Below are 8,053 nucleotides of genomic sequence, written 5' to 3'. Positions count from 1 at the left end.
TGCTCAAGTGAGATCTTGTTGTGGTGCAATTGTCACCGTGATAATCATTGATGCTTTGATAAGCTTTGAAGTGTTTGCTTGGTTGAGATAGGGGAAGGGATTTGCTGGGGAAAGTTTGTTTTGCTGGGTAGATGGGTGGGTGATAGGGAGCAGATAGAGAGACTAGTAGAAAGATGAAAATCACCTCAGTTGAGATATTCATGCATGAGTTTGTCATGCATGTTTGCATGTGAAGGTTAAGTGACCTCTTTTGTTGAGTTTGTCATGCATGTTTACATTTGAAGGTTAAGTGGCCTCTTTTTTTCTTTAATTTTTCTGGTGTTTGTATGGCACTTGTGTCATCACCTTGACATTGTGATATTGTTTGGAGATAGGAATGGATAAGCTGAGATTGTTTTGCTGGGTAGATGGGAGGGAGAGAGGTGCTTTCTTTGTTGCAGTAAGATAGGTGGAAAGATGGTATTGTCCTCAATTGAGATGGGTTTACATGGTAATTGTGCTATCACCCTGTTTAGAGAAACCTGCAAGGGTTGACTTTGTTGTGTGAAAGGACTTAGAAGTTTGCTTGAATTGAGCTGACAACGTACCAACTTGTATATAGAAGGCACTTTTGTAAGACTGTGAATTTTAATCAAAATTTAATCAAATTGTAATCCAAAATTTTGGATTAAATGCAAAAAAATTGGATTAGATTAGATTAAAGCATATGAATAAACAGATTAGATTATACTAAATAATCTAATCGTAATCTAATCCAAATTTTGGATTACAATTAAATTGACAGGAGGCTCCACAGCATGCGCTGCAGAACAGCCAGATTCAAAAACAGTTATTTTCCACTGGCCATCAGACTGCTAAACGCTACTCAACCCCGCTTCCCTGCCCTCCTCCAGACTGTTAGTACTGTTTGAAGAAAACTTGAGTGCAATACTATCTGTGCAATACTCCAGACACTGCTGCTAACTATATATTTAATTATTTTATACTGTTAGTCTAAGTTATATTTTATACTGTTAGTCTAAGTTATATCTACAATAGACCTTACAGTACAGATACATGTCCATTCATTTCCATTGGTGACTTAAATAATGTGAACTATTGTCTCCATCATAACTGGGGCAGCTGCGCCTCTCTGTGCTGCGCAGTAATGTGTCATTGCACATGGCAGGCTCGGAGCTGCACAGATCTCACGTTGTAATATAAATGATCACCTTCTAACTCTGCAGGAGATATGACATGGAACTGTTGTGACAGCCCATCACACCATTAATAAACATGAATCTCACCTCCAACAGCGGTCCAGGAGTATTTCACAGCGCGGAGGTGGAGGTGAAGCCAGGACAGCAGCATGCGGTTAAAATCCTCTCACCCAAAATAAAAAAATTAATCCCATGTGATAGTCCAACCATCGCGGTCTCCAGAGTGGCATTGTGCTCCTGATGTTACCAAACATGAACAAAAAAGTTCCCTGGAAAGGCGCTCCGATGACACAGGGGACACCATGGCCCAACTGCCAGCAAACTTTGAGCGAAGACGTCCAGTGACACGCGCGTGCACATGCATGTGAGGAACACAGCGCTCCAGTTCCATGTTTGCCATCCAGACATTTGGACATCGGACAGTCTGCAGCAATCTGTATCATCCACCTGTTGTCTACATGCGCTTTCGATGCCATCATGCAGATGTGGATGAGGTACTCTGGACAAATTCTGACAGGGTTGACCACACCTCTTTTCCTTCTGACTGTGTCGGATTGTGGCATGGGTGGAAGTTCTCCATCACCACAATAGATTCCCATCATTTGGGAAACTTAACCACACATACACGCGTACGTGGTGTCATACATGTTTTGGGGCTGAAATATGATAGTCTCACTGTCAAAGCAACATCCCATTCTGCACTAATCAATGCAGCAGCAATGTCAGCGTGGATGGCGCCGCACCGCGGAGGAAGGGACTGTGTGAATTTTCCTTCCTCTCCTCTCTGTTTAATGCTTGCCGTGAGCCACGGTCCTTCTCCTCCCTGTTTTCGTGGGAACATTGGCAGGCCTTCCACAAGTAGAGTAGGGCGTGGCTTTGCTTTGAACAAATGAAGCATTGATCCGACTCACTGCTTCATTGTTTCTTTGTTTTATTTCGCTTTATCATAATTTTGCCCCGCTAAAACCCTAAAGAGCATATGTCTGAGTAATATTTACCTTTATTATGTTAAACCGACCTGTTATGGTCTTCTGAAACAGTTGATAGATGTATTTTATAACTTAAAAAGGGACCCATGCTAACGCGTTAGCATGTCTATGGCATTTTCAATGTTAAAGTTAGCATTAAGATGTTCGCATCTCAGCACATTTGTGTGCATTTGTTTTCTGTATAATAATTAATGGCTCAGCGTTTGTTGTCGTAAAAGAGTCAAATGTATTACGAATTGTAATATTTATTTATTTTTATTTATATATTAATAATAATAGCAACAACAACAATAATAGTAATAATAACTAATAATGCTACAATATAATTTTAGAGAATCAGACAAAAAGAACCTGATAAAACAAAACAACAGAAAAGATAAAACGAACTAACAATGAGCATAAATACATAAATATAGACACTGCATATAAATAAATATATAACTGTTTCCTGTGAACACCTTAGTGACTCTTACACCTCCACTTCATGCCTGTTTTATTTAAGTTTAATGACAATTTGTTTTTGTCAAACCACATCGAAGCTGTGTTTTTACACAAGAAAAAAATAAAATCCAGTAAACTGCACATTTGTGTCTTTTTTCATGAAAATATCTTATTAAAGATCACATATTACACTTTAGTCAGCCCTTTAAAATATTTTCATGGACTCTTGCTGTAATATGTTGTCAGTGGTTGAAATAGTTACTGTAGGCATCTAAAAATGCTCATCATCGGGTGAAACCTGATAGAAATCTCTTTGTGGTGTGTCGGTGATGTACGTATGTGCAAAATAAAACAAAACACTAATCCAGGTATATTTTTGATGAGAATACAACCCCTGGCAAAAAATTATGGAATCACCGGCCTCGGAGGATGTTCATTCAGTTGTTTAATTTTGTAGAAAAAAAGCAGATCACAGACATGACACAAAACTAAAGTCATTTCAAATGGCAACATTCTGGCTTTAAGAAACACTATAAGAAATCAGGAAAAAAAATTGTGGCAGTCAGTAGCGGTCACTTTTTTAGACCAAGCAGAGTGAAAAAAGTATGGACTCACTCAATTTTGAGGAATAAATTATGGAATCACCCTGTAAATTTTCATTGAATTGAAACAAAGGAGAGGATTATCAAACTCTTAAAAGAGAGTAAATCATCATGCAATGCTGCAAAAGATGTTGGTTGTTCACAGTCAGCTGTGTCTAAACTCTGGACCAAATACAAACAACATGGGAAGGTCGTTAAAGGCAAACATACTGGTAGACCAAGGAAGACATCAAAGCATCAAGACAGAAAACTTAGAGCAATACGTCTCAAAAATCGAAAATGCAAAACAAAACAAATGAGGAACGAATGGGAGGAAACTGGAGTCAACGACTGTGACCGAACTGTAAGAAACCTCCTAAAGGAAATGGGATTTACATACAGAAAAGCTAAACGAAAGCCATCATTAACACCTAAACAGAAAAAAACAAGGTTACAATGGGCTAAGGAAAAGCAATCGTTGACTGTGGATGACTGGATGAAAGTCATATTCAGTGATGAATCTCGAATCTGCATTGGGCAAGGTGATGATGCTGGAACTTTTGTTTGGTGCCGTTCCAATGAGATTTATAAAGATGACTGCCTGAAGAGAACATGTAAATTTCCACAGTCATTGATGATATGGGGCTGCATGTCAGGTAAAGACACTGGGGAAATGGCTGTCATTACATCATCAATAAATGCACAAGTTTACGTTGATATTTTGGACACTTTTCTTATCCCATCAATTGAAAGGATGTTTGGGGATGATGAAATCATTTTTCAAGATGACAATGCATCTTGCCATAGAGCAAAAACTGTGAAAACATTCCTTGCAAAAAGACACATAGGGTCAATGTCATGGCCTGCAAATAGTCCGGATCTTAATCCAATTGCAAATCTTTGGTGGAAGTTGAAGAAAATGGACCATGACAAGGCTCCAACCTGCAAAGCTGATCTGGCAACAGCAATCAGAGAAAGTTGGAGCCAGATTGATGAAGAGTACTGTTTGTCACTCATTACGTCCATGCCTCAGAGACTGCAAGCTGTTATAAAAGGCAGAGGTGGTGCAACAAAATACTAGTGATGTGTTGGAGCGTTCTTTTGTTTTTCATGATTCCATATTTTTTAAGTCAGAATTGAGTGATTCCATATTTTTTTCCCTCTGCTTGGTCTAAAAAAGTAACCGTTACTGTCACAATTTTTTTTCCTGATTTCTTATAGTGTTTCTTAAAGCCAGAATGTTGCCATTTGAAATGACTTTAGTTTTGTGTCATGTCTGTGATCTGCTTTTTTTCTACAAAATTAAACAACTAAATGAACATCCTCCGAGGCCGGTGATTCGATAATTTTTGCCAGGGGTTGTATAACGTCATAACTTTGTAACAAGGTGAAATGTTGATGTTGCGTGATAAAGGCCTTTTAATAATAACTCACTTAAAGAAATAATGGCAAAACTCACATGTAAGTTAAAAAAAATGATTAATTGAAAAAATAATCAACCGATTAATCGATTACTAAAATAATCGTTAGTTGCAGCCCTAGTTTTCCGAGTGAGAGCATTTTACCGATTAAATGTGAATAAGCCAGTTTTGAGTTTCTCAATGCGCATGTGTTTTCAAAACTGGTGACAGTGTTACTTTGTGCACAGCAGAACAACGTTGTCAATTAATTGCTTTATGCCCTAATTTTGTATTTTATTGACTGTACAGCCAGCGACACTGCACCCTTTTGGCGCATTTACCGGATTAGAACCAATCAAAAACCTACAGAAGACAAAGAATTTTTACATGACAGTTTGAAGTGAGTCTTCTTTGTTTCAGAGGACTTCATACCCATTAAAATTCACTAGAATATACAAAATGTGACTTGCTGTTTTAAAAGATTTCTTGGGGAACACCCCCAGACCCCCCATAATCAATTGTGTTTTTACTTCATAGTTTGAAGTGACTTTTATTTGTCTCAGAGGCCTTCATACTCATTAAAATTTATCAGAATAAACAAAATTTGGCTTGCTCTTTTAAAAAAATTCTGGGGGAGATCCCCCAGACCCCCATAATCAATACTATGTTTTTACTTAACAGTTTGAAGTGAGTTTTCTTTGTTTCAGAGGGCTTCATACCCATTAAAATTCACCAGAATATACAAAATTTGACTTTCTCTTTTAAAAATGTTGTGGGGGACCACCCCCAGACCCGCCAGAATCAAGACTACACACACCCCCCACCACCACCCTTTTATGTACCTTTATGCTCAGGTTTTGCATTCTTTTTATGCTTTGTTTGTCTCTCTCTCTCTCCTTAGAGGCTATTTAGAATAGATTTGTATATTGTATTTATTGTATTTATTGAGGAAAAAAGAGTGTGTGCCCCCACTATGCCATATTTTAGGGAATTGCTGGCATGGATTTTTGCCAGGAAAAAAATTTCAGTAGGATGAAAATTTATTGCTTTAACCCATGGAATATGGCAATATTTGCCGTGTCGGGCATGGTTCCGGCACATTCTTGCTATGTGTGACAGGGGCTTTAGAATGGCCTAAGCAGTGGGTCACCCCTTTGACTCTGGTCTGCTTGAGGTTTCTTCCTCAATATAATTAGATGGAGTTTCTCCTTACCACTGTCACCTGTGTGCTTGCTCTAGGGGTTGGTACGGTTAGACCTTACTTGTGTGAAGCGCCTTGAGGCAACTTGTTGTGATTTGGTGCTGTATAAATTAAATAAAACAAAATAAATTGAAGGTGGAGTCTTTACATAAAAATTAAAAGGAATTTGGAAGAAATAAGATGTGTGATACATCTGACTCAATAAGACCTATACGAAACCCTTTCAAAGGCACCTCATGAGAAATGACCCTCACAATAAGCCACTGTTACAGAGCAAACAAGTACATCAGCATTTGTGCCAAAAGCACACGTGCATGCCTTGGCAATGTTCTATGTGACTCGGTGTGCTTGTGAGTGCAGGCTATTTTGAGAGCACCCCGAGTTGATGAGTAAACATCATTAGCCCTCATTCTGTCTCTACCTCTAATTGAAGTGTAACATCAGAAGAACACATGTACTGTCAACTCCTTTCATCTCTGGGTAAAACATAGGCATGATTAGACATCACAGAGACACATTCCCCGCATTAATGCTGAGACACATTGATCATTAGGAGCTCAGATGATCTAATACAGTGGTTTTCAAATAGTGAGGTGCGCCCCCCGGGGGGCACCAGAAGTCTTCAGGAGGGGCATCATGTCTGATGTCTTATTTTCTGTTCAGCATTCTGTTGTCTCTGGTTTTGTTTCCTATGTATTTTGTATCTTCTGTTTTTCATACGTTAGTCATGTGGTTTAGTCAGTTGTAGTCCCTGTCCAGTTATTTTTTTTCCCCACTGTATTATGCTTTTGTTTCTGGTTTTATTTTCTGCTTCTTATTATGTAGTCTTTCGTTGTTTCATTCCTTTTTTGTGCTACACTTTATATGGTTGTCTTGGGTTTTGTTTTCTGTTATGCAATTATGCTGTTTATCTATAGGTTACTTTGTTATTTTTATTATCTTTAAGACTTCAGCCATGTGTTTAGTTTGTTACCTTAGTAGTCACTGATTTTGTTCTCTGTTTGTATGACCTACACTTACACTCTTGCACCTGACTGTTTCATCGTTGTCTCTGTTTTCCCTGTGTGTTCACTTACACTCTTGCACCTGCCTGTTTCATCTTTGTCTGTCTGCCTTGATCACTCCATCTTTCTCTTGCATCTCTGCCCTCCTCTTGGATTCACCTGACCATGCCTCCCTTCTAGAACATTCTTTCACACATGCACCTTGTTGCCCTGATTAGAGCACCTGTGTATTTAAGCCCGTCACTTTCTCCACTCCCCTGCCAGTTCGTCGCAATCTTTGTATCCATGTTCCAGCCTTTGCTTCTGTCTTGTTTTTGCTTCAGTGTGTTTTGACCTTGCTTAGTTTATCAGATCTAGTTTTTGCCTCAGCCTGTGATATAGTATCTCACAGTGTTTTTGAACCCAGCCTGTGTCTCGACCACATTTTTGCCTAGCACTTATCTGTACCTCTGCTTTGCTGCCTGCCTTCCCATGTACCGTACATGGGAAAGCGATAAAGATTATTGCGAAAATGATAAAGATTATTTTCAACTTATAACAACTTGTCCTCGAGTCGGCATTTTGTGCCCTCCCACATTCTGTGCCATGCATCCTCGAGCCCTGATAGTGGTGCAGATTTGTCTGGTTTTGACCTGTCCTTTTTGATCCAGCACACCATTTTTATACATTTCAGATGTTCGTCTTTTTTTGTATTACTCAGTTATACATATAACAAAAAACAATTAGTTACAAACAGACAGATTTACAGTAATCAGTACAATACCATATACAGTGTCAATCCGATACAGTAAAATCAAAGTGCCACCTGGAAGCAGATTCAACTATTATATATATAGTTGTTGTTGTATAAATCACATTTTAACAGAGCTTTTCTCCCATGTTCCTCACCACTGATGTTTGTTTGCCATCTCTGCATCCTGACTGCATGTTCCATAAAAGCTATTCTCATTTTTACTTCAATACATTTCAAAAAAGGCTTGAGAGCTACTGTCCAGTTGCCATGAAAAAGACTAAATGATTAAATTTTGTCACTATTTCAGACGTAACGTAGTGATGTTTAGGGGGGAGCTTTCCTTTTTCACGTCACTGCCACGTGTACAGTGCAGAGTGGCTGTAATAAGTAGGTTCTACCAACAGATGGAGGTGTTTTGCAACAGTAAAAACTCAGTTGGACAGTTCATTTTTGTACGTTTGACTGACACGTGACAAAAACAGAAGCTGATACAAGCTTTAACAAC

This window comes from Thalassophryne amazonica, chromosome 9 (assembly GCF_902500255.1).
Source record: "Thalassophryne amazonica chromosome 9, fThaAma1.1, whole genome shotgun sequence".
NCBI classification, from domain to species: domain Eukaryota; kingdom Metazoa; phylum Chordata; class Actinopteri; order Batrachoidiformes; family Batrachoididae; genus Thalassophryne; species Thalassophryne amazonica.
Note: the sequence above shows the minus strand (reverse complement) of the source record.